At 47.9% G+C, this 25,378-nt stretch overlaps 1 protein-coding gene across 6 annotated transcripts in view; it reads left to right on the forward strand.

The window, feature by feature from the left end:
- Window positions 1-25,378, forward strand: part of LOC140396152 (contactin-1-like) — a 1,065,645-nt gene that overhangs the window by 68,349 nt on the left and 971,918 nt on the right. For 2 of the 6 annotated variants that reach the window (XM_072484363.1, XM_072484362.1), the window contains exon 2: window positions 3,829-3,883. The exons of the other annotated variants lie outside the window; for them this stretch is intronic. The gene's annotated coding sequence lies outside the window, so the exon portion shown is untranslated. The remainder of the gene's footprint in view (window positions 1-3,828; window positions 3,884-25,378) is intronic. 6 annotated transcript variants of the gene reach the window in all.

Below are 25,378 nucleotides of genomic sequence, written 5' to 3' on the forward strand. Positions count from 1 at the left end.
GAAGAGATTAGAGAGGGCGTCCTGTAGGGGGACTAGCCTACAGGCTATGGTGACAGCCCCATTGCCGTTCTCACCGAGGAACTACACCACAAGCCCGGTGGTGGTGGCTACACTGAAGATTTGGGGACAGTGGAGACGGCATAGGGGAAAGACTGGAGCCTTGGGGGGGTCCCCGATAAGAAACAACCATAGGTTTGCCCCGGGGGGAATGGATGGGGGATATGGAATGTGGCAAAGAGCAGGAATAACGCAACTGAAAGATCTGTTTGTGGATGTGAAGTTCGCGAGTCTGGGAGCGCTGACCGAGAAATATGGGTTGCCCCAAGGGAATGCATTCAGGTATATGCAACTGAGGGCTTTTGCGAGGCAACAGGTGAGGGAATTCCCGCAGCTCCCGACACAAGAGGTGCAGGACAGAGTGATCTCAAAGACATGGGTGGGGGATGGTAAGGTGTCAGATATATATAGGGAAATGAGGGACGAGGGGGAGACTATGGTAGATGAACTAAAAGGGAAATGGGAAGAAGAGCTGGGGGAGGAGATCGAGGAGGGGCTGTGGGCAGATGCCCTAAGCAGGGTAAACTCGTCGTCCTCGTGTGCCAGGCTAAGCCTGATTCAGTTTAAGGTATTACACAGGGCGCATATGACTGGAGCACGGCTCAGTAAATTTTTTGGGGTGGAGGATAGGTGTGCGAGGTGCTCGAGAAGCCCAGCGAATCATACCCATATGTTTTGGTCATGCCCGGCACTACAGGGGTTTTGGATGGGGGTGACAAAGGTGCTTTCAAAAGTAGTGGGGGTCCGGGTCGAACCAAGCTGGGGGTTGGCTATATTTGGGGTTGCACAAGAGCCGGGAGTGCAGGAGGCGAGAGAGGCCAATGTTTTGGCCTTTGCGTTCCTAGTAGCCCGGCGCAGGATATTGTTAATGTGGAAAGAAGCCAAGCCCCCGGGGGTGGAGACCTGGATAAATGACATGGCAGGGTTTATAAAGCTAGAGCGGATTAAGTTCGTTCTAAGGGGGTCGGCTCAAGGGTTCACCAGGCGGTGGCAACCGTTCGTCGAATATCTCGCAGAAAGATAGATGGAATGGAAAAAAGAAGGCAGCAGCAGCAGCCCAGGATCGGGGGGGGAGGGGGGGGAAGGGGGGGGGGTGGGGGGGGAGGGGGGTGGGGGGGGGGAGAGGGGAGGAGGAACCAGAAGGACTCTCAGGGTTGTTAATATATACTGTATAATATGTATAGGTCTTTGCGACAGATAATTATATATTGGACTGTTAAATTATATTTTTGGAGAGTGTTACTTGTGATAAGGCAGTTGCCAATTAGGGTTAGTTTTCATTTTTGTTATTTATTATTTATTCATTTTTTGTTTATAAAATAGGTCATTGTTATTTGTGTTGTTATAATATTGTGTAAAGGATGCACAATGTACTGTGTTGGTTGACCAAAAATTTTCAATAAAATATTTATTTAAAAAAAAGTAAGATCATCATTCCAACCAAGTATATTGTTTACTTAAATAGAGCGAATGGAATTTTGTTTATAGAAAGAAGTTTCCCTGGCGTTTAGCTAATGGAAGGGTTGTGGTTAGCCTGAGTAAGATGGTCATAGCCCTGTTCGTGCATAGAGATGATGTAATTGATGAGAGGAGCCAGAGCTTAAGCAGTCAGGTTCTGAATTTAATCAGTTTACATTTGGCTGTGAACAGAACAGCAGCTTCTGCACAAGGCTGTCAGGTTGAACAGTGATCTGACACAAACAATAATCTGCAGGCTGTTTCCTGACTGAAGCAAATGTCTCTCTCTCTTTCTCTCTCTAAGCAGCCTTTGAAAGGAATCCTTTATCCAGAGGCTCACAAGTACTCCTGGGTTTGCTAACTTTATTTAAAAGTGGGTTTTGACCTGTGATGGATTTTGCTTGATTGGAGATAAAGGATGTACCAGTTAGGGATTAGTGTTTCATGTTATTGATAAGAATTATTTAAATGTTAAATATAAGCTATTGTTTTAATATTCCATATCCCTATTTGTGTGTGGAGTCACTCCTGGAGTGAAGTATCCTTTCCTCACAGCTTTAAAAAAAATATTGGGGTTTCTTTCGGGATCCAAGCAAATCTTGGGGTCTGGTCCGGCATCATAATAATGCCACACAAATTGGGGCTGTACAGAGCAACGTACCCACCCGGGGCTTGAAGAGTATGATAAAAGAAGTCCAAACTTTTTAAAATAGAGAACCTCAGCCCAGTTTCCACATGGTTCCAAGTTGATCTTTTTAATTTCAGGCATTTTATCTGCAAATGAAACTGAGCCAGGGTGCAGTCTTGCCATTGTGTTGTGTTCTGCTGTGCGAGGTGATAGCAGACCTGCTGGGTATCTTTTACGGACTGTCGCACGGACTGCTAATTGCTGGAGCTGAGGTGACAACTAACCCAACTGTAGCTGTAAGAAGGTGTTGTAACAAAATGGTGAAGGGTGAGCTCAATATCTCACTGACATATCTCAATCTACCACTTCTGCCGTGACTTGAGATTCCACTGGGAGGGCCTGTCATCGTTCCCTCTGAGAATGATGCTCTTTCCAAGAGCCAGTGCAGACCCGATGGGCCGAATGGTGTTCTTCTGCACTGTAAATTCTATGATTCTATTGTTATGGACGAGGCGTTTTCAGAACCCCAAAATGCATCATGGAGTTCAACCAACCTCTCCCTTTAATGGATTTGTTCCTTTTCCGAGCACAGGGCTTTTCCCTAGGTGTGGGATTACAATTATGGACACGTGGGTTTTTAAACACAAAACACTTTTATTCCATGAACTCAACTTAACATCTTGAATAAACATTGGATCTCTTAACACCCCTTACTTCAAAGATAACTCAGAAAATATTGCAACAGTAAATAATTCTTTAAAATGTTCCTTCAAACTTCCAAGAGACTTAACACCTTTAAACAGTATCACATCAGGTTAAAGGATATATATATTTTCTGTAGAATGGCAGAGGTATATTAGCTTGGTTGATTTCAGCTCCAGCACCTTGTAAAACCAGCCAGGCACTTTTTAGCTGCTCTCAGCAAAACCAGCCAGGCACTTTTCAAACTGCTTTTTAGACTGAAACTAAAAACCTGCAAAATGGCTGACCTAAAGCCCAGCCCCACCCACTCTCTGACATCACTGTTTTCATAAAGGTACATTGCTTACAGATCCATTTCTTAAAGGCACTCTTACATGACACTATGAATGATCAGCTCTGCCATATTAGGAGCTGACTGTTTAGTCTCGTACGAAATGGGATATGACTGCTCTAAGTTTTAGCCGAGTGATGTCAACTCCATTTCAATATGAGGACAACATTCGCAATTCAGTCTGAACAGCTAGATGTTACTTCTTGTGCTGAACGTGACTAATAACATGCACAGCTATTGAAAGTGAATATAGTGCAGTAGTTATCTTCCTGTTTTATAAGCAATGGCTCGGTTTTGATTTTCTGCTCTTATTGATGTTCTGGATCTAAATCCTATTGAAAAATAGCACACGTCATATTAGTTCTACAACCTAGTTCCATGTAGGTGGTCACAAATCCTGTTAATTTTTGATTTCCGTTGCTGAATAAATCCTTTATAACCCGATAGACTCACTTTCCATTTCTTCTGTTTTGACATTTGAACATTTATCAAATACTTCCTGCACATCATTGGATTTCTAAAATGCTATGAATTGGAATGGTTGTCACCTTCTGTTTAATTAGCTGGATGCTCGTTTAATGTAATTGTCTCCATAAAAGGACCCTTTTTTTATGTGGATTTGTTATTAAATTGACTCACATCTTCTTAACAGGAAGTCTTGCTGGATGTAAAGCAGAGGTGCTGTCACCATTTTGATCCTACTGGCCGTAAGTATCCTGCTAAATGTTAACATGGTATCTGGAGTCTAGAGCCCTGATAGTCTTCTAATTGAGGCTACGATGTGGAGGAGAGGTGAGGCGGGACAAACACTCCAATTCCATTGGGCACACCTAACCTGCTGGATGTCTGCAGTGTGCTCTGACACACTCTTCTCGCACCAAAGTTGTCTGACTTGGGGCTTGGACCTATAACCATCTGATTACATAGAACCTAGGCTGGAATTCCAAATAAGAACATAAGAACTAGGAGCAGGAGTAGGCCATCTGGTCCCTCAAGCCTACTCTGCCATTCAATGAGATCATGGCTGATCTTTTGTGGACTCAGCATTTTCTCGCCTGACCACCATAACCTTTTATTCCTCAAAAAACTATTGTGGTAAACCACTGTGTTCTGATATTAGAGGTTGTACGGTAGAACCTGCACTACAGGTTCACCTGGGCCCCTGCATGCTAGCTCCGCCCAGGAGGTGGGATATAAATATGTGTGGCCTCCAGCTCGCAGCCATTTCGCCAGCTGCTGTGGGAGGCCACACATCTGATACTAATAAAGCCTCAGTTTGGATTCAACTTCGTCTCCAGTCAAATTCATCGTGCCTCGATTTATTAGTATCAGATTCAGAAAATGGACCTCCGTACTCCGTATTAAACCAGATCGGCTGCAGCTCGACCCACACTCAAGCGACGCCAGAAAGGACTTCCAGCACTGGCTAACTTGTTTTGAAGCGTATATCAACACGGCGCCGACCCCTGTTCCAGAGGCTCAGACGATCCAGATATTGTACTCCAGACTCACCTCCAAAGTCTTCCCGCTAATCCAGGATGCGCCCAATTATGCTGATGCCATGACTCGACTCAAAGAAAATTATGAACAGAAGACGGACACGCTCTTCGCCAGGCACGCGCTTGCAACTCGTGCTCAACTACCTGGTGAGTCAATCGAGGACTTCTGGAGGGCCCTGATCCCACTAGTTCGGGACTGTGACTGCCAGGACGTTACAGCTAAGGAGCACTCAGATCTCCTTATGCGGGACGCTTTTGTGACTGGGTCCGATATTATCAGGCAGCAGCTCCTAGAAGGGGCCAGGCACGACCTCGCAGAGACTAAAACACTAGCGCTTTTCATGACGGTCGCCCTGCGCAATGTCCAGTCCTAGGTCCCCAACCGCGTGGCCCACTCCTCCTACGCTTCATGGGCCCCACACGCAGCCGTCCCAGCGGGGAGCTACCCACCCAATGCGCCTGCGCTACGCGCCAGCCTGCGATCCCCGGGGGGGGCCCCGATGCTACTTTTGCGGCCAGCAAAAACACCCCCACCAACACTGTCCGTCTGCGCTGCCCTTTGTAAGGCCTGCGGGAAGAAGGGCCACTTCGCTGCGGTGTGCCAGGCCCGCTCAGCAGCCGCGGTCGCGCCCACCCCCAATCCCGGTCACGGACAATGGGCGCCGCCATCCTCCCCTCCTCCCCAGGCCATGTGCGACCAATGGGCACCGCCATCTTCTCCTCCGCGCAACACGTGCGTTTCATGGGTGCCGCCATCTTGCTCCACCTCCGCAACGTGCGTTCCATGGGCGCCGCCATTTTGTAACCCGCAGGATCTCCGGGCGCCACCATCTTGTCCACCCCGCAGCGCATGGACACCAACGGCGTTCCAGGACCTCAACTCAATGGCCGCCTCACTACCCGACGATCAACCACGGCCCGCCTCCATGGCAATCGACCAGTCTCGACCACATAACCTGACCAACGCATCCACCAGCGTGAAAGTCAACGGCCATGTGACCTCCTGCCTACTGGACTCCGGGAGCACCGAGAGCTTTGTACACCCAAATACGGTAAGGCGCTGCTCCCTTAAGGTACACCCTACCAATCAAAGTATCTCCCTGGCCTCCGGATCCCATCGCGTAGCGATCCGGGGGTACAGCACGGTCACGCTCACAGTCCAAGGCGTAGAGTTCCACGGCTTTCGCCTCTACGTCCTCCCTAACCTCTGCGCTACACTTATCCTCGGCCTGGACTTCCAGTGCAACCTCCAGAGCATGACCCTTAAATTCGGCGGACCCTTACCACCCCTCACTGTGTATAGCCTCGCGACCCTAAAGGTCGATCCTCCTTCCCTCTTTGCCAATCTAACTCCAGATTGCAAACCCGTCGCCACCAGCAGCAGACGGTACAGCACCCAGGAGAAGGCCTTCATCAGGTCCGAGGTCCAGCGGTTGCTTCAGGAAGGCATCATCGAGGCCAGCAACAGACCCTGGAGAGCTCAAGTGGTAGTGATTAAATCTGGGGAGAAAAACCGAATGGTCGTGGACTACAGTCGGGCCATCAACAGGTACACGCACCTCGACGTGTACCCTCTCCCACGCATATCTGACATGGTTAACCAGATTGCACAGTACCGGGTTTTCTCAACGGTGGACCTGAAATCCGCTTACCACCAGCTCCCCATCCGTAAATCGGACCGTCCATACACCGCCTTCGAGGCAGACGGCCGGCTATATCACTTCCTTAGGGTTCCCATCGGCGTCACCAATGGGGTTTCGGTCTTCCGAAGGGAGATGGACCTAATGGTTGACCGGTACGGTTTGCGGTCCACATTTCCGTACCTAGACAATGTGACCATCTGCGGCCATGACCAGCAGGACCACGACGCCAACCGTGCTAAATTTCTCTCCACCGCCACTCTCCTCAACCTCACATATAACAAGGAGAAGTGTGTGTTCCGCACAAACCGGTTAGCCATCCTCGGCTACGTGGTCGAGAACGGCCCCATCCCGACCGCATGCACCCCCTCATGGAGCTCCACCTCCCCCACTGCCCCAAGGCCCTCAAACGTTGCCTGGGGTTCTTCTCATATTACGCTCAGTGGGTCCCAATCTATACGGACAAGGCCCGCCCACTCATACAGTCCACTCACTTTCCCCCGTCGGCCGAGGCCCAACAGGCCTTCGCCCGGATCAGAGCTGATATTGCCGAAGCTGGAATGCACGCTGTGGATGAAACATTTCCTTTCCAAGTAGAAAGCGACGCATCAGACGTCGCCCTTGCCGCCACCCTCAATCAGGCAGGCAGGCCCGTGGCATTCTTTTCCCGCACCCTCCATGCCTCAGAAATTCGGCACTCACCCGTCAAAAAAGAGGCCCAGACTATCGTTGAAGCTGTGCAACATTGGAGGCATTACCTGGTCAGCGGGAGATTTACTCTCCTCACTGACCAACGGTCGGTAGCCTTCATGTTCAACAACACACAGCGGGGCAAGATCAAAAATGATAAAATCTTGAGGTGGAGAATCGAGCTCTCCACCTATAATTACAAGATTAAGTATCGCCCTAGCAAACTCAACGAGCCCCCAGACGCCCTATCCCGAGGTACATGTGCCAGCGCACAGGAAGACTGACTCCGGACCCTGCACGACAGCCTTTGTCACCCAGGAGTCACTCGGTTGTACCATTTCATTAAGGCACAAAATTTGCCCTACTCCGTCGAGGAAGTAAGGACGATCACCAAGGACTGCCGGGTCTGTGCGGAGTGCAAACCGCACTTCTACCGGCTGGACCGCGCGCGCCTGGTGAAGGCCTCCCGCCCCTTTGAACGCCTCAGCATGGATTTCAAAGGGCCCCTCCCCTCCTCCGATCGACACACATATTTCCTCAGTGTGATCGATGAATACTCCCGTTTTCCCTTCGCCATCCCATGCCCCGACATGACGTCTACCACCGTCATTAAAGCCCTTAATTCTATCTTCACTCTGTTCGGCTTCCCCGCCTACATCCACAGTGACAAGGGATCCTCATTCATGAATGATGAGCTATGTCAGTTCCTGCTCAGCAGGGGTATCGCCACCAGCAGAACGACAAGCTACAACCCCCGGGGAAACGGAGAGGTGGAACGGGAGAATGGGACGGTATGGAGGGCCGTCCAGCTGGCCCTGCGGTCCAGGAATCTCCCGGCCTCCCGCTGGCAAGAGGTCCGCACTGATGCACTACATTCCATTCGCTCGTTACTCTGCACGGCCACTAACAGTACACCGCATGAACGTCTTTTTGCCTTCCTCAAGAAGTCCACATCCGGGGTATCGTTCCCAACTTGGCTTACAGCTCCAGGAACCGTGCTTCTCCGTAAACATGTGCGGCTCCACAAGGCAGATCCGTTGGCGTTTCCCGACGGCCGCCAGGATACCGTCTCCCTCAGGGACCTGGCACTAGCAGGTTCCACCCCCACACCACACCCGTCACCCCCGACGCCACCCTCCCCTCCCCCGCCGCTCCCATCACCCCCCCTAGGAACGTCCGTCCTCCCCCTGCCCACGCCCATCGATGAAGAGGATTTCGGCATGCTCCCGGAGTCAACTTCGACCACGACAGCGCCAACATCGCCGTCACCACTTCGCCAATCTCAAAGGACCATCAAAGCACCGGACCGGCTGAACCTCTGACCAGCCCGCCGGATGCCAAGAGACATTTATTTTTGCGATTCTGTAAATATTAAAATTTCTAATTGCATATAGTTGTCCACCACCCCCGCCGGACTCAATTTTAACAGGGGGTGAATGTGGTAAACCACTGTGTTCTGATATTAGAGGTTGTACGATAGAACCTGCACTACAGGTTCACCTGTGGCCACCTGCATGCTAGCTCTGCCCAGGAGGCGGGGTATAAATATGCGTGGCCTCCAGCTCGCAGCCATTTCGCCAGCTGCTGTGGGAGGCTACACATCTGACACTAATAAAGCCTCAGTTTGGATTCAACTCCGTCTCCAGTCAAATTGATTGTGCCTCAACTATCTATCTTTAGCTTGAAAACATTTAATGAAGGAGACTCTACTGCTTCACTGGGCAGGGAATTCCATAGATTCACAACCCTTTGGGTGAAGAAGTTCCTCCTAAGCTCAGTCCTAAATCTACTTCCCCTTATTTTGAGGCTATGCCCCCTAGTTCTGCTTTCACCCACCAGTGGAAACAACCTGCTCGCATCTATCCTATCTATTCCCTTCATAATTTTATATGTTTCTATAAGATCCCCCCCCCCCCGCATCCTTCTAAACTCCAATGAGTACAGTCCCAGTCTACTCAACCTCTCCCCTTAATCCAACCCTCTCAACTCTGGGATTAACTAAGGGAATCTCCTCTGCACACCCTCCAGCACCAGTACGTCCTTTCTCAGGTAAGGAGACCAAAACTGAACACAATACTCCAGGTGTGGCCTCACTAACACCGTATACAATTGCAGCATAACTTCCCTAGTCTTAAACTCCATCCCTCTAGCAATGAAGGACAAAACTCCATTTGCCTTCATAATCACCTGTAGCACCTGTAAACCAAATTTTTGCAACTCATGCACTAGGACACCCAGGTCCCTCCGCACAGCAGCATATTTTAATATTTTATCATTTAAATAATAATCCACATGATCACTCCCCATGACTACCACATCCCCACTCTGCAATATCGGGCAAGTCGATTTAAGATTACCGGGGCAGCACGGTAGCATTGTGGATAGCACAATTGCTTCACAGCTCCAGGGTCCCAGGTTCGATTCCGGCTTGGGTCACTGTCTGTGCGGAGTCTGCGCATCCTCCCCGTGTGTGCGTGGATTTCCTCCGAGTGCTCCGGTTTCCTCCCACAGTCCAAAGATGTGCAGGTTAGGTGGATTGGCTGTGATAAATTGCCCTTAGTGTCCAAAATTGCCCTTAGTGTTGGGTGGGGTTACTGGGTTATGGGGATAGGGTGTAGGTGTTGACCTTGGGTAGGGTGCTCTTTCCAAGAGCCGGTGCAGACTCGATGGGCCGAATGGCCTCCTCCTGCACTGTAAATACTATGAAGATTGAGCACAGGGAATTAATGCTGGCTTTGAATCAGCTTTAATCTGCAGGTAAACCGATGGAGTTTGCAGTTGACAATCACTTCTGAAAATCTATAGAATTATAGAACAGAATGATAATCTTTATTATTGTCACAAGTCCGCTTACATTAACACTGCAATGAAGTTACAGCGAAAATCCCCTAGTCGTCACACTAGGGTGAATTCAGAATGTCCAATTCACCTAACATACACTTCTTTTGGGACTTGTGGGAGGAAACCGGAGCACCCGGAGGAAACCCACACAGACACGGGGAGAATGTGCAGACTCCGCATAGACAGTGACCCAAGCCGGGAATCAAACCTGGGACCCTGGTGCTGTGAAGCAACAGTACTAACCACTGTGCTTCCGTGCCGCCCTATGTTCCCTGCTCTGACGGTCGGAAAATCAATCAATTGCATCTTTAAGATTTTAAATGCCTTCATAGAATAACTACAGTGCAGAAGGAGGGCATTTGGCCCATCGAGTCAGCACCGACCCTCTGAAAGAGCATTCTACCTAGGCCCACTCCTCGTAACCCTACCTAACCGTCATGGCCAACCCATCTAACCTGCACATTTTAGGATTGTGGGAGGAAACCGGAGCACCCGGAGAAAACCCATGCAGACACGGAGAGAACATACATACTCCACACAGATATCACCCAAGGTCGGAATTGAACCCAGGTCCCTGGTGCTGTGAGGCAGCAGTGCTCACCATTGTACCACCCCATGCACCATGGTTTCTGGCTTTTGTGCTTACATAATTTGTACAGAGGACTGGTTCATTTGGGATGTGGGGGGGGGCATGGAGTTAATAAACCTCTCCTTTACAACTGGTTGTGAAGGTTGTTGTGGTGTACACACCTGCCTCATCATTTAGAAATGACTATTGGTTGAGTTTCTCCCTGGGCTGGGTTATGGTTACCAACTGGATGATGCTGCATTCCCAAACATGTGCTCGATGACGAGCTTGCTCTTGGTGCTATTGGCACAAGACCAACAGGTCACCTCCGTTTGTGATACGAGGTCATCTGGAACCTCCAGTTAACTGGGATCAGAGTTGATCCATGGCAAGTCCTTGCTGCTAACCGGAGTGCTTGGAGGTAAGCAACCAGGAAAGTCACGGAAATAGCAGATGACAAAAGAAATGGCGGAGAGCCAAAAGATCAGTCGACCTTAAGCAGCACAATTCAGCTGCGGGAGGGTCGGCCACTCCCAAATCAGCCACAACAGACAGTGTTCAAGATGGAAGTGGCCTAGCCCCGGGTGCAATCCCTCATCTGCTGAGACAGATCGGTGTCCATTGCCACTCCTGTTTCTCTGGGGTTCCTTCCAATCTTCGGAAGCTTTGGCAGGAAACTGAGGAATCCCTCTGGGGAGGTGGTGGCGTAGTGGCATTATCACTGAACTAGCAAACCAGACACCCGGAGTAATGCTCCGGGGACCCAGGTTCAAATCCCGCCACTGCAGATGGTGAAATTTGAATTCAATAAAAATCTGATATTAAACGTCTAATGAAACCATTGTCGATTGTCGTAAAAAAAAAACATCTGGTTCACTAATTTCCTTTAGGGAAGGAAATCTGTTGTCCTTACCCGGTCTGGCCTACATGTGACTCCAGACCCACAGCAATGTGGTTGACTCTTAACTGTCCGCTCAAGGGCAATTAGGGATGGGCAATAAATGCTGGCACAACCTGCCACATCCACGTCCCATGAATGAATAAAAAACAAAGTTCCACCTCTCAAACTTACCCCTCATGTGGAACTGGGTCTGGATTACCTGAAGGTTGAAGGTTGCTGCCTCTGCCACAGTGCAATTAACTTCACAGTACATCCTTCCACACCAGTTCACAAGTAATATAGCCGAACACCTTTTGGGACCTTAGTTGCAGGTTTAGACTAGCCCACTTCTGTACCTGTAGGTCTTGTCAATCCCTCTTGGCTCAATGTAACAACTAGTTAATTGGAGTTTTCCTTCAACGCAACCAAGTATAAGAGGGATTTTCAGGTTGGATGCCTTGCTTTCTTGACATTTTTAATTTACTTCTCATTGTAGCAGATTATGGATGTGGGTATGCTACGTCATCTTTGATCTGTGTACTCAGACCCACTTAATATTACAAACCATGTGTTATTATACTTTGGAGTCTAAGTCCAGTCTCTAGTTCAGGGCTGTTGCTGTAAAGCACTGTGTCCGCTCTCTAGTCTGTGTGCCGGCCGACTGCTGTTGTGCAGACATGGGCTCCTTTGTACTGCGGGGCTAACAACCTCGGGGATTTCTTTTTGAAATTGTACTCTGCACCTGCTGCTTCCAAGCATTTTGGTGCTCCTTTCTTGCCTCTCTCTGTGCCTTTTCCATAGCGAATGTGTCTGCCACAACAGCTCGCAGCCTCACCCCAGATGCTTAGCCAACCTTATTTTGGTCTCCTTAACACCACCCCTGCTGATCAAAGCTAATGGCAGTTTTTGAAGCAATATTGTAGTTGCACCTGATTTGAGAACATGGTGTGCTCTGGATGGCCTCTGACTGACTGGAAGATCTTTCTCCTGAGATTGCAGAAAATCCTTATTGAGTGAATCACGTGACAGGAAGCTTCTCTTGTAGGCTTAATTGGTTCCTTGGTGACTGCTGTCCCTCCGAATCGTTCCTGGATCAATCCCCAGCCCAAAGTTGTAGATCCCTTGACTCTACTGGGACTTAACAATACTCTTGTGTACAAATCTGCGAATTGCAAAAGCTTCTTGTGGCGTGGGTGTGCCGATGTTGAGCCAGTGGGCTACACTCTGGTTACAGCATTGGTTAGAGACTGAGTAATGTTTGACAATCTGAAATTGACCCCAAGCTCCAGAGTGCGTCCTGCATCAGAACGACAGTGGCTAAAAGCGGATTCCCTGCTGTACCAATGGGAATGTTCTATTTTCTATCCTGGTCTTCCTGCTGGTCCCATGGAGTGGAATTTCTCACTTAATTTCACCGTCACAAACTGTGGATATTTGTGCTGTAGATATAAATACAGCACATGGCCAAAACATTTGGATTTCTTTAACTGAGGATCCCAAGGCTTATATACACACTGTATAGATCGAGGTGATAAAAGCATATATTGGATGGACTCGGGTAGAACATGTGACATTGCTCCCAATTTTTGATGATTACAAGGTACACGTGAAAGGTAAGAGTGGAAAATGATATGCCGGGAATATTTCAAGATATGCTAATGATTAACAAAATGTGGCACAGTTTGGGGACAACGTGTGAAAACCTTGAAAAGGTCACAAAACAAGTGTCAGCCTTTGGCTAAGAATGAAAGGACTAATCAGGCAAATCTGTTGGAAAAAGAAACCCCAGCATGCAAATGTTACAAAATTGTTCAAAACATTGGGGAGCAGGATAATCCTGGTAATTACAGGCCAATCACGCTAATATCAGTGACGGGAAATTGCTGTCGCAAGACTATTGTCAAAGACAAGATTAATTCACACTTGCAGGAGCATGGAGAACATCCAACACAGATTTGTTAATCGTGTACAATGAGCCTGATTGATTTATTTTCTCTATTCTTTCTCGGGATGCGGGCGCCACTGACAAGACTAGAATCTGTTGCCCATCCCTAATTGTCCTTGAACTGAGTGGCTTGTGAGGCCATTTTGAGGCTGTTAGGAGTCACCCACATTGCTGTGGGTCTGGAGTCTCATGTAGGCCAGACCGGATAAGGATGGCAGATTTCCTTCCTTAAAGAGACATTAGTGAACCAGATGGGTTTTAGAAAAAAAACTATCAATGATAGTTTCACGATCACCATTACTGAGACGAGCTTTCAATTCCAGATTTATTAACTGGATTCACATTCCACCAGCTGCCATAGTGGGAATTGGACCCACATCCTGGGTTCCTCTGTCGACATGACCACCAGGCTACCGTCTGAAGTAAGGGTGGTTGTTAAAGGGAATGCAGTAGGTTTTGTGTATATGGACTTCGAAAAGGCATTTGATTTGATAATAATTACCTATTCATAAAATAGAGGCACATGTTATTAAACGGATGTAAGATGTTATTAAAAGTCAGTAAGAGCCAAAGAGTAGTGGTTTTTCTAACTGGAGGAAGATGCAGTGGGGTACCCCAGAGGTCAATATTTTGACCAATACTTGAACATCAAAAATACTGAGTGAGAAGGATAGAAATTGATTTCAGAAGGCCATAGACAGACTAGTGAAATGGGCAGGCTGGTGGTACATCCTGGTTAAAGCAGGTGAGTGTGAAGTGATGCAAAAACAGAAAATGCTGGACAATCTCAGCAGGTCTGACAGCATCTGTGGAGGGAGAACGTTTCAGGTCTGAATGACTCCTTGTCCAAAGAGTCCAAAGAGGACAAAGAGTTATCCAGGCTTGAAATGTTAGCTCCCTTCTCTCTCCACAGATGCTGTCAGACCTGCTGAGATTGTCCAGCATTTTCTGTTTTTGTTTCAGATTCCAGCATCCGCAGTAATTTGCTTTTATCTGTGAGGTTTGCAATTCACTTTGGGGTTGCAATATTTGAGGAGGATGTAAGAGCAGATATCTGGCGGTGCATATTTACAAACCCGTGGATGTGGCAGGGCAAGCCGTTAAAGCAGCCATGTCACCGTGTCTTGACTTCCAGAGGGACATTACATTTTTAGAAAAACAAGACAGTCATGCAAAACTTTGGCAAAAGGCTGGTCAAGCTACAGAGGGGCTGTTGTGTACCCCCCTGGGCAGCACTCAAAAGGGAGGAAGGTGATCAAGGAAGGGATGCGAGGATACAGAGTAGGTTTACCGGGGACTTCAGTACAAGAATGGAGATCATTCGAGTGTTGTGTTGGGAGATGGAACTCCACAGTATCGTCCCCTGTAGATAACATTCCGGTATGTCTGAAAAATGATGGACTTAGTCCAATGCATGATAGTTACTGGAGGATCAAAACAATTATCATGCAACCAATCCTGTTAAAACCTTATGGTTGGGCGGCATGGTGGCGCAGTGGCTAGCACTGCTGCCTCACGGCACCGAGGACCCGGGTTTGATCCTGGCTCCGGGTCACTGTTCATGTGGAGTTTGCACATTCTCCTCGTGTCTGTGTGGGTTCCACCCCCACAACCCAATAAGATGTGCAGGGTAGGTGAATTGGCCACGCTAAATTGCCCCTGAATTGGAAAAAAAAGAATTGCGAACTCTACATTTATTTAAAGAAATAAAACCTTTGGGTTCAAACCAGGAGATTTGTTAGCTTTCAGCCCAATTATTTCAGTAGTACTTTTTCTTCACTGATATTCCTTAAAGTTCCTGACACTAATTAGTTCCCCGCAATTTCTGGGATGTTCTTTGTATCCTCGACTGTGATATAAAATATTTACTTAACAGTTTTACTATTTTCTTATTCCCCATGATAGTATAGCTGCCTCCAAGGCGATCACATTTCCTTTCACATAACTTGTAAAAGCTCTTACAATCTGTTGTTATACTTCTTGCTGGTTTGCTCATTCTGATTTTTCCCTTTTTTGTTAAATCCATATCTTGTTGATTTTAAAAACCTCCAAATCCTCAGGCTTGCTACTCTTTCTGGCACCATTGCAAGCTTTTCTTCGATCTAATAGAATTCCTATTTTCTCTACTTAGTCATGGCTGTACCACGTGCCATTCATTCCAATACCTCCATAATTGGCTTTTTTAAAAAAATGTAAGCCCCTAGTGTTGACTTAACCACATCATTCTCAAACTTACTGCAAACTTCTGTCATTATGATCGCTCTTCCCTACAGGATTCTTGACTATAAATTTACTAATTACATTACACAATACTAGAACTAAAATAGCTTATTCCTTAGTTGATGGAGGAATCTCAATCGCGCCCAGAGCACGTGACATCAGTGTTCGGGGCATGTGACCTGCTCTCTGCCGTCACTTCAGGTAGGAAGACTGCATTGAATTAAAAGAAAATCTTCTGGGTCAGCGCGCTGATGTCAGGAGGAGGCAGTGTTTCTCTCTGGGCTCCGGCCATGCTCACTGATGAGCAGGCTGCATTCTGAAAGCCGGTCACAACTGGCTACTGCGGCCGTTGCACAATAATTCCTGTGTTCGGGAATGCCGCCATGGATGGCTCTGCTACCCTCCTGACACCTGCCCATGACCCACCGTGGGTTGCGACCCTGACATTGAAAATGACTGCTCTAGAAAACTGGCTCAAATGCGTTCCATGATCCTGTCCTCTAAACTACTTTTGCCAATTTTGTTTGCCCAGTCTTTATTAAGATTAAAGTTGCATAGTATCATTGCAGTACTCATGTCACATGCTTCTCTAATTTCCTGGTTGATATTCTGTCCAATGCATGAATACGGTCAGGGTCTTAATAATTGCCCCACCAGTGACGTCTTTGTTAGTCTTTATCTCAACTCAGCAGATTTTGCATCTGATTTTCTGCGCTAAGGTCCTTTCTCCCCACTACCTTTATCTTATTCCTTATTATTAGGGCTGTCCCTCACCTACTTTTCCATTTTGCATCTCTTTTACATACCCTGGAATATTAGTTCCCAAATACTGTCACCCTGCAACTGTCTGCTTCCTAGATCAGTGTTTTTCAAACTTTTTTGCCCGGGGCCCCTTTTTACCAACTGGCCATCCTTTGGGACCCAGGCCGGCCGACATTCTTGACCCATGGGGCTGATCTTCGTGACCCACACCCCTTGAAATTCGCGACCCCCCATTTTCACTTACCTTTAATGTGACAGGTGAGCCTGCTTGGTCCTCACGATCCTACTTGCTTTGTTATTCAATGTTACATTTTCTACAATGACTTCAGCTAATGATTTAAGATCTCACCGTATCCGTTGAAAAAAATAGCGTTTGTCCTTGAACTCGCCATGCTTAGTTTTCAAATGTTTTTGAACATTTGAGGGTTTTAAACTTTCATTTGCCAGTGCTTCCCTGCATATAACACACATGAACATTGAATCATGATTTGCAGGGGAACAATTAATAACCCACACCTCAAGTATTCACCTTTATGCTTCCATGTTCCTGTTTTCAGCTTCTTAATGATTTGTTGACCAGAGGCCCTGGAGTTCACACCAGCACTGCTGGCAGCTGCAAAATTGAGGAATCGCTCTCGCGCATCCAGAATACATGATGTCAGTGTACGGGGTGCGTGATGTGCTCTCTACTGCCGCCGCTTCAGGCAGGAAGACTCCAGCTATTTTTAAAAATCTGTTCCTGGGTCAGTGCGCTGATCATAGATTATCATAGACTTTACAGTGCAGAAGGAGGCCATTCGGCCCATCGAGTCTGCACCGGCTCTTTGAAAGAGCACCCTACCAAGCTCACACCTCCACCCTATCCCCATGACCCAGTAACCCCACCCAACACTAAGGGCAATTTTGGACACTAAGGGCAATTTAGCACGGCCAATCCACCTAACCTGCACATCTTTGGACTGTGGGAGGAAACCGGAGCACCCGGAGGAAACCCACGCACACACGGGGAGAACGTGCAGACTCCGCACAGACAGTGACCCAAGCCGGAATCGAACCTGGGACCCTGGAGCTGTGAAGCAATTGTGCTAACCACTATGCTACCGTGCTGCCCGTGATGTCAGGAGGAGGCGTTGTGGCCCGCTGGTCTCCGGGCCTGCGCACTACATTCTGAAAGCCGGTCGTGGTCGGTATTTTAAAAAGCCGGTCATGCCATTGTCCACCTCTAACTGCGATCGACAGCGTCATAACACGTGGCCCCGCGACCCTCCCAACATCTGCTCGTGACCCATCCACGGGTCGCTACCCTGAGTTTGAAAATGACTCGACTAGATCGAACTCGTTTATCTCTCCTTTTGCTGTGAATTCATTCTTTTGAATTTAAAAAATCGCTTATTGTCACAAGTAGGCTTCAATGAAGTTACTGTGAAAAGCCCCTAGTTGCCACATTCCGGCACCTGTTCGGGGAGGCTGGTACATATTTCGATATGATACATTTAATTCTCACTTTTGTCTATTTTTCTTTAGATGTTGCCGTAGTCTATTATCTTATTAAGCTCTCTGTCCCTTCCTGATGCACTCTGCATGTTTCTATCCAAGATGCTGTGGTGCAGACTGGACGTTACTCTTCAGACTTAGAAATTTACTGTTTACCCGAACCATCCCTGCCCTTTATTAAAGTTTTATCTGCCAATGTCATTATTCGATTTGCTCGGCCATTGGTCCCAATCGGTTCAAGTGGAGTCCGTCCCAATGGAATAGCCCTCTTCTTTCCTAAGTATGGCGCTTGTTCCTCATAAATTGAAAACTCTGCTTCCTACTCCACTTTCAACCATGATTTTAAAGGCTGTCTCTATGGCAATTTGCATGTGGCTCAGGTAACAGTCCACACTGGCAAGGGGTAGAGAAAATATCCAAGGAGGTTCAACATAAGCTTGAGAAACAGCACCTCCATCTTTCTGTTAGGTACTTAACAGCCTCTGGGCTCAACATTTCAGACCAATAATTTCAGGGCATAATCTCTCTTCTGTTTTGTGTCCTTTGCCTGTTTCATATTTTTTTCAATTACAATAATAATCTTTATTGTCACAAGTAGGCTTACATTCACACTGCAATGAAGTTACTGTGAAAAGTCCCTAGTCGCCACACTCCCGCGCCTGTTCGGGTACACAGAGGGAATATTCAGAATGTCCAATTCACCTAACAAGCATGTCTTTCGGGACTTGTGGGAGGAAACCGGAGCACCCGGAGGAAACCAACGCAGACACGGGGAGAACGCGCAGACTCAGCACAGACAATGACCCAAGCCGGGAATGGACCGTGGGACCCTGGTGATGTGAAGCAACAGTGCTAACCACTGTGCTACCATGCCACGCGTTCGCAGCACATCTTCTCGAGGTACATCTTTTATTTGTTTCTTTTCCGACCCCATCACCATTTATTGACCATGGAGGACAGTCCATGGAGGACAGACCATGGAGACCATGGGGCAGCACGGTAGCATTGTGGATAGCACAATTGCTTCACAGCTCCAGGGTCCCAGGTTCGATTCCGGCTTGGGTCACTGTCTGTGCGGAGTCTGCACATCCTCCCCGTGTGTGCGTGGGTTTTCTCCGGGTACTCCGGTTTCCTCCCACAGTCCAAAGATGTGCAGGTTAGGTGGATTGGCCATGATAAATTGCCCTTAGTGTCCAAAATTGCCCTTAGTGTTGGGTGGGGTTACTGGGTTATGGGGATAGGGTGGAGGTGTTGACCTTGGGTAGGGTGCTCTTTCAAAGAGCCAGTGCAGACTCGATGGGCTGAATGGCCTCCTTCTGCACTGTAAATTCTATGATAATCTATGACAGTCATTCAATCGCTCCTGATTTTCACTATCACAAACTTTCTTCCTGTCCTTATCCTGCTCACCGCTTTCGCAAAACCTGTTAAATCTCTACGTTTTCCCAGTTTTGATGAAAGGGGGCAAAGCTGTTAACCGTATTTCTTTCCAGGGATTCTGCTGAATGTTTCCAGCACTTTCCGGTCACTTCTATTCTTTGAAACTAATTCAGCAAGTTTGAACTCAGTTAATAATGATAGATTCCTACTTTTAAATATTTACTGCCTCAAATTCCCGCTTTGTTTGCGATACACTCTGTTCACATTGCAATTTGCAGCTATGTACTGTGCCTCGGCTGTCCGCTTGCAGTTTTCAACAAGGTTTAGTTTGATAATGCTTTTGATTCTGCCATGGTACATTAAGGACCCCAGCGAGTTTTCAAAGTCATTTTTCTCCGTGACCTTTTCAAATCCAAGAGTTTACCTGGGGCTTCCAAAGATAGAAAGGTCTTTGAAGAGGCTCTGCTGAAACCTCAGAAGAGATTCTGTGAAAGCAAGACAACACCTGTAAGTGGTGAGATAAAAGGAACGATGAAGACCTGTTAGATTTGTGAAATTCCGTGTGACTCGTCTGCAGAGCTGGAGGGAGGTAGAAATGTGATGGGTTTTATGCTGTTGAAAAATTAGGGGGGTGGGTGGGTGGAGCAAAATAGATGGTCAGGGATAGGTTGGAGGGAAGGAGGGGATTAAATGACAAAGGTGTCATGGAACACAAGACAAAGGGAGTGGCAATGATAGTATTAAGGTGAAAGTTTGCGTTTCAAGAAGGTGTTGGAAGGGTGCTGGTTACAGATGAGTATGTCTCAAAATAAATCCCTGTAGGCTAACTGTAAGTCTTTATTGACTGCTAGAATTATTTCCACTAGTACAGTAAAGGGTACAAGCTAGGAGCTGTCTCCATGCTTAGAACTGAACATGTTCCTGCTAAACACCATACCCTGGGTCTGAGTTACGTACATTCTTACATCAGTGTGTGGACAGTACTCAGCCCCACATTAACGCTACATGTGCCAGAGCCTTGTACTGTAGTAAGCACTGTCAGAAAGCAAAATAGCAGAATGTTTTAATAGTTTGAAATGGGTCAGTACTGTCTGAAAGCAAAATCATGAGGAGATACAGGGCTCGATCTAGCCAACTGGGATCAGAGCCCCACAGCGAGCACGTTTATAGATCATAGAATTTACAGTGTAGAAGGAGGCCACCTGGCCCATCGAGTCTGCACCGGCTCATGGAAAGAGCACCCCACCCAAGTTCAGCACCTCCACCCTATCCCCACAACCCAGCAACCCCACCCAACACCAAGGGCAATTTTGGACACTAAGGGCAATTTATCATGACCAATCCACCTAACCCGCACATCTTTGGACTGTGGGAGGAAACCAGAGCACCCGGAGAAAACCCATGCACACACGGGGAGGATGTGCAGACTCCGCACAGACAGTGACCCAAGCCGGAATCGAACCTGGGACCCTGGAGCTGTGAAGCAATTGTGTTATCCCTTTGTCTTGTGTTTAGCTGCATGTTTCCCGGTGCTCGCAACGGCGAGAAACACCCCGCTATCTAACGCCCATCAGGTTAGATACAGGGGGCGGGATGCTCCACTCCCACGCCGAAGTGGCCGCGCCGTCGTGAACGCCGTTGAGGTTCACGACGGCGCGTAACGGCCCCGGTCCCGACCATTCAGGCCCTGACAATGGGCCAGGATTGGGGCCGCGTCATCTACACGCGCCAGGCCTTGTCGTCCGCGTAAAAGCGGCGCTGCATAGATGACGCGGCCGGCGCCGCATAATGGACGTCATGCGCGGGTTGGCCGGCGCCAACCCGCGCATGCGTGGTTGCCGTCCTCTCTAAGTACGCCCCGCAAGAAGCTGGGGGACGGATCTTGCGGGGCCGCGGAAGGAAGGAGGTCCTCCTTCAGAGAGGACGGCCCGACGATCGGTGGGCACTGATCGCGGGCCACCCCACATTCCAGGTAAAGCCCGGTGCAGGATCCCCCCTCACCCCCCCCCCCCCCCCACAGGCCGCCCCCCCAGTGTTCACGCACCGCTCACGACTGCAGCGGCCAGGTGTGGACGGCGCCGGGGAGAACCCGCCTCAGAAAAGCGGGGGTGCCGGAGAATCGCCATTTTCGGTGTCTCCGGCGATTCTCCGGCCTGCGGCCCGCGAAATTCGACCGTGCCGTTCCCGCCGCTTGGGAGAATCGCGGGAGGGCGTTGGACCGGCGTCCCCGGATATTCTGGCAGCCCAGGCGATTCTCCCAACTGGCGTGGGAGTGGAGAATCGCGCCCAGGGCCTCAGCAGTGAATACCCTCAGCCCCGTTTTCTGCACTGAGGAGTTCCATTCGCCGGAACTCCGCAGTGCAGCGGGAGATCGGGATGCCATTTGGTCCCAGAACCCCCAAAATCCCCGCAAGCTACAACTCACTTCCAGGGTGTCCAGGTGGCACCAGCTGTACTAGGGTCACAGACTGCCCAGAGGGCAAACACCCTCCAATTGCCTGGGCGACCCCATGAGTGCCACTTCTTCTGATTCCCGTTTGTTGAGACCAGCATTGATCGACACTCACCCAAGGACTGTGAGGCGAAAGGGATAGATCCCAAAGTCATGGTTATCTCAGGAAACCACATATTACAGTGCGCCTCATGTTCAGATTTGCAACAAAGTGATCCCATGCCATCGCGACATCTCGCGAGATCGCGTTTGATCTCGCAAGGCGCGCTCTTTTCGGGTGCAGTGTGGCCGGTAGATCGCGGCCACAGGCTGGCACCTCAGGGGGAAATCAAAACGGTGGACACAGTTCACAGTCTGAAATTACAGCTGTAACGTGTCTACGTGGAAGATGTGGTTCTGTTCCTCCAGCTTGCATTAGGCTTCCCATAAACCTTGTAGCAGGCTGAGGACAGAAAGATGGGCATGATGGTGAATTGAAATGGTAAACAACAGGAAAGCCAGCAACTCAAATCTTCGTCTTTCTGGCAAGGCTCGCATTTAGTTACCTCCCCAGTTGTGTTTGAGAAGATGGTGGTGAGCCATCACCCGGAATGGCTGCAACATTGGGGTAACACTGTTGGATAAGGAGTTCCAAGGCTTCAACCCAGTGACAAAGAGGGAACTACAAGAGCTGAACATCAGGATGATATGCGACTCGGAGATGATGGTATTTATATGCATCTGATGCGTTAATAATAATAATCTTTATTGTCTCAAGGAGGCTTACATTAACACTGCAATGAAGTTACTGTGAAAAGCCCCCTAGTCGCCTGTTCGGGTACACGGAGGGAGAATTCAGAAATGTCCAAATTACCTAACAGCACGTCTTTCGGGACTTGTGGGAGGAAACCGGAGCAGCTGGATGAAATCCACGCAGACACGGGGAGAACGTGCAGACTCTGCACAGACAGTGACCCGAGCTGGGAATGGAACCTGGGTCCCTGGTGCTGTGAAGCAACAGTGCTGACCACTGTGCTACCGTGTTGGTGATGGTGATTGTGGATGTGGAAGGCCCTGACAAAGATTGTTGTTGGATTTGTGCCAAACATACTCTTTGACTGTGCAACATATTCTGCGAATAAAATACAGAATTACCAGTTTCATTTGGACAGAGATGTGAAATGGAAATGAAAATTGCTTATTGTCACAAGTAGGCTTCAAATGAAGTTACTGTGAAAAGCCCCTAGTCGCCACATTCCGATGCCTGTTCGGGGAGGCTGGTACGGGTTCCTTACAATGGAAGATCCAGTGAATTCATTCTAATCCTAATTATTTTGACCTAGATGTGGTATTCATATGAAGATCCTTTCAGGCTCATTATTATTTTTTTAACATATTAATTTAGAGTACCCAATTCATTTTTTCCAATTAAGGGGCAATTTAGCCTGGCCAATCCACCTACCGTGCACATCTTTGGGTTGTGGGGGTGAGACCCAAGCAAACACTGGGAGAATGTGCAAACTCCACACGGACAGTGACCCAGAGCCGGGATCGAACCTGGGACCTCAACGCCGTGAGGCAGCAGTGCTAACCCACTGCGCCACTGTGCTGCCCCATCAGGCTCATTATTAACATTGCTTCATAATATCTCATTTTTTGCACATTTCCTCTTGAGCTTGCAAGAAAAGTCCAGATGATTTGAAATGGGAATTCTCTTCTCAAAGGGAAGAGAATTAGAAGACTGACCTTTCACTGCCAGTATTTCTGCATTCACAGTTAATCAGGTGAAGTGAGGAACTGATGAACTAGTACGAGACCTTGGTTAGATCACAATCTAATTCTGTGCAGACTGGACACCGCATTCTGGGGAGAATATTGGAGATGTGACAAGCAGACCGTGGAGATTCATGAGAATGATAACCTGAATTGCAGATTACAGAGGCTGAAAAAGTCCAGACTCTTAACCTGCTCTGCTTCAGCGAAAGAAAAGATTTTGTTGAGGTTGCCAAAATGATTGAAAATGTTGATTAGGCCAGTGGTGAAAGATTGTTTCCATTCGTGGATGATTGGTTGCCAAGGAAGCTTAAGTTCAGAATTGTCACTGAAGAATAAAAGAGGAAGTTATGTTACCTCACGCGGAGTGTCATTAGGAAATAGAATGTGTAACATGAGATGAATAGTGAGGCTGAGACTAAATACAGTTCAAAAGGGAATATTAAATAAGCATTTGAAGCGGACGACATGGGGAATGGAATTCGAGTAGATATTTCCAACCTCTCATGTGCGGGTCCCTTTAAGAAATGGGTGTTTATCAAATAGCTGCAAAGATGTCATTGTGTGGGTGGAGCTGGAATGTGATTCTGTCTCTTACTTTCGTTTTGAGCTGGAAGCGGTTTTGTGTCTTGGTTTTGTTTACAGTTGGGGAGCTGCATTCAAGAAGGTGTATTATGATTTCTCTCTCTGCCTACTAAAGAATGTCTCCAGATCACTTGATGATTTCAAAGTAATGCCTGTTTCTGTAAGGAATGCAAATCTACTGTTTTTGTTAAAAAGGGTTTTTGACTTATGGATGTTGTTAGGAAAGTCATTAAGGGTTACCTACAGAATACTGTATCTGTGGGGATTATCAGTGTTGGTAGTTGATAAGATGTTTACTGTGTGTTTATAAAAATGTTATCTAGATTCATAGAATAAACATTGTTTTTGTTTAAAAATGCTTTAGATCTCTGTTGCATCACACCTGTAAAGTGAGCCCTTGTGCTCCCCATAAACAAAATCTATTAAAGGTTGTGGACAGGTGAACGCCATGATATAGCTTGGTGTTCTCTAAACACTGGCCCATAATAAATTTAAGATGTACTTCTGGCCAGACGGGGCGAATGACCCTTCATGCTGTATATGTCACTAAAACCTGGACTTCATTGATGAAATTAATGAAGTTAATTTGTTTTTTTCTTTGTAAGCTGGAAGGCCTGAGCTTGTTGAATTGAAACCACTTTTATCTAGTTTTTCTCTTTGCCTTTCCTTCAATAAAACGAGAGCCACACTCTGGGGTCATAGCTCACTGGGAAAGGGGCGGACTCCAGCAGCTGAAAAAATGGCAGCTAGAGGGAAATAAAGGTTTCCTGATGTGGAGTGAGATTATTTCATAGAATTTATTTCATAGAATTTACAGTGCAGAAGGAGGCCATTCAGCCAATTGAGCCTGCACCGGCTCTTGGAAAGAGCACCCTACCCAAGGTCCACACCTCCACCCTATCCCCATAACCCAGTAACCCCACCCAACACTAAGGGCAATTTTGAACACTAAGGGCAATTTATCATGGCCAATCCACCTAACCTGCACATCTTTGGACTGTGGGAGGAAACCGGAGCACCCGGAGGAAACCCACGCAGACACAGGGAGGATGTGCAGACTCCGCACAGACAGTGACCCAAGCCGGGAATCGAACCTGGGACCCTGGAGCTGTGAAGCAATTGTGCTAGCCACAATGCTACCGTGCTGCCCTCTACTGACTTGATTAGGTGACCAAAAGGTGAGCATACCTCAAACCACTGATGGTGGCGGTGATGCTGTTGACAGTGGCTATGGGAAAAGTGCTGGGAATTCATTTATTCTCCAGCCTTGGGCACGGTGATTTGAAAAAGAAAATGCATTCATGGGAGGCAGAGCCATACCAGGTAAATATAAGGTGGATGGTTCGACAGTATTGAAGCCAGTTTTGTGCTGTCAGAAGGAGAGAATGCAGTGCAAGACGCACCAGGGGAAGCAGCATTGGGAAATAAGGAGGATGAGACAGGAGAGGAAAGCCAGGAGAGTTAAGAGGAGGTAGTGGATAAATACAGAGATAC

This window comes from Scyliorhinus torazame, chromosome 19 (assembly GCF_047496885.1).
Source record: "Scyliorhinus torazame isolate Kashiwa2021f chromosome 19, sScyTor2.1, whole genome shotgun sequence".
In the NCBI taxonomy this organism is placed as follows: domain Eukaryota; kingdom Metazoa; phylum Chordata; class Chondrichthyes; order Carcharhiniformes; family Scyliorhinidae; genus Scyliorhinus; species Scyliorhinus torazame.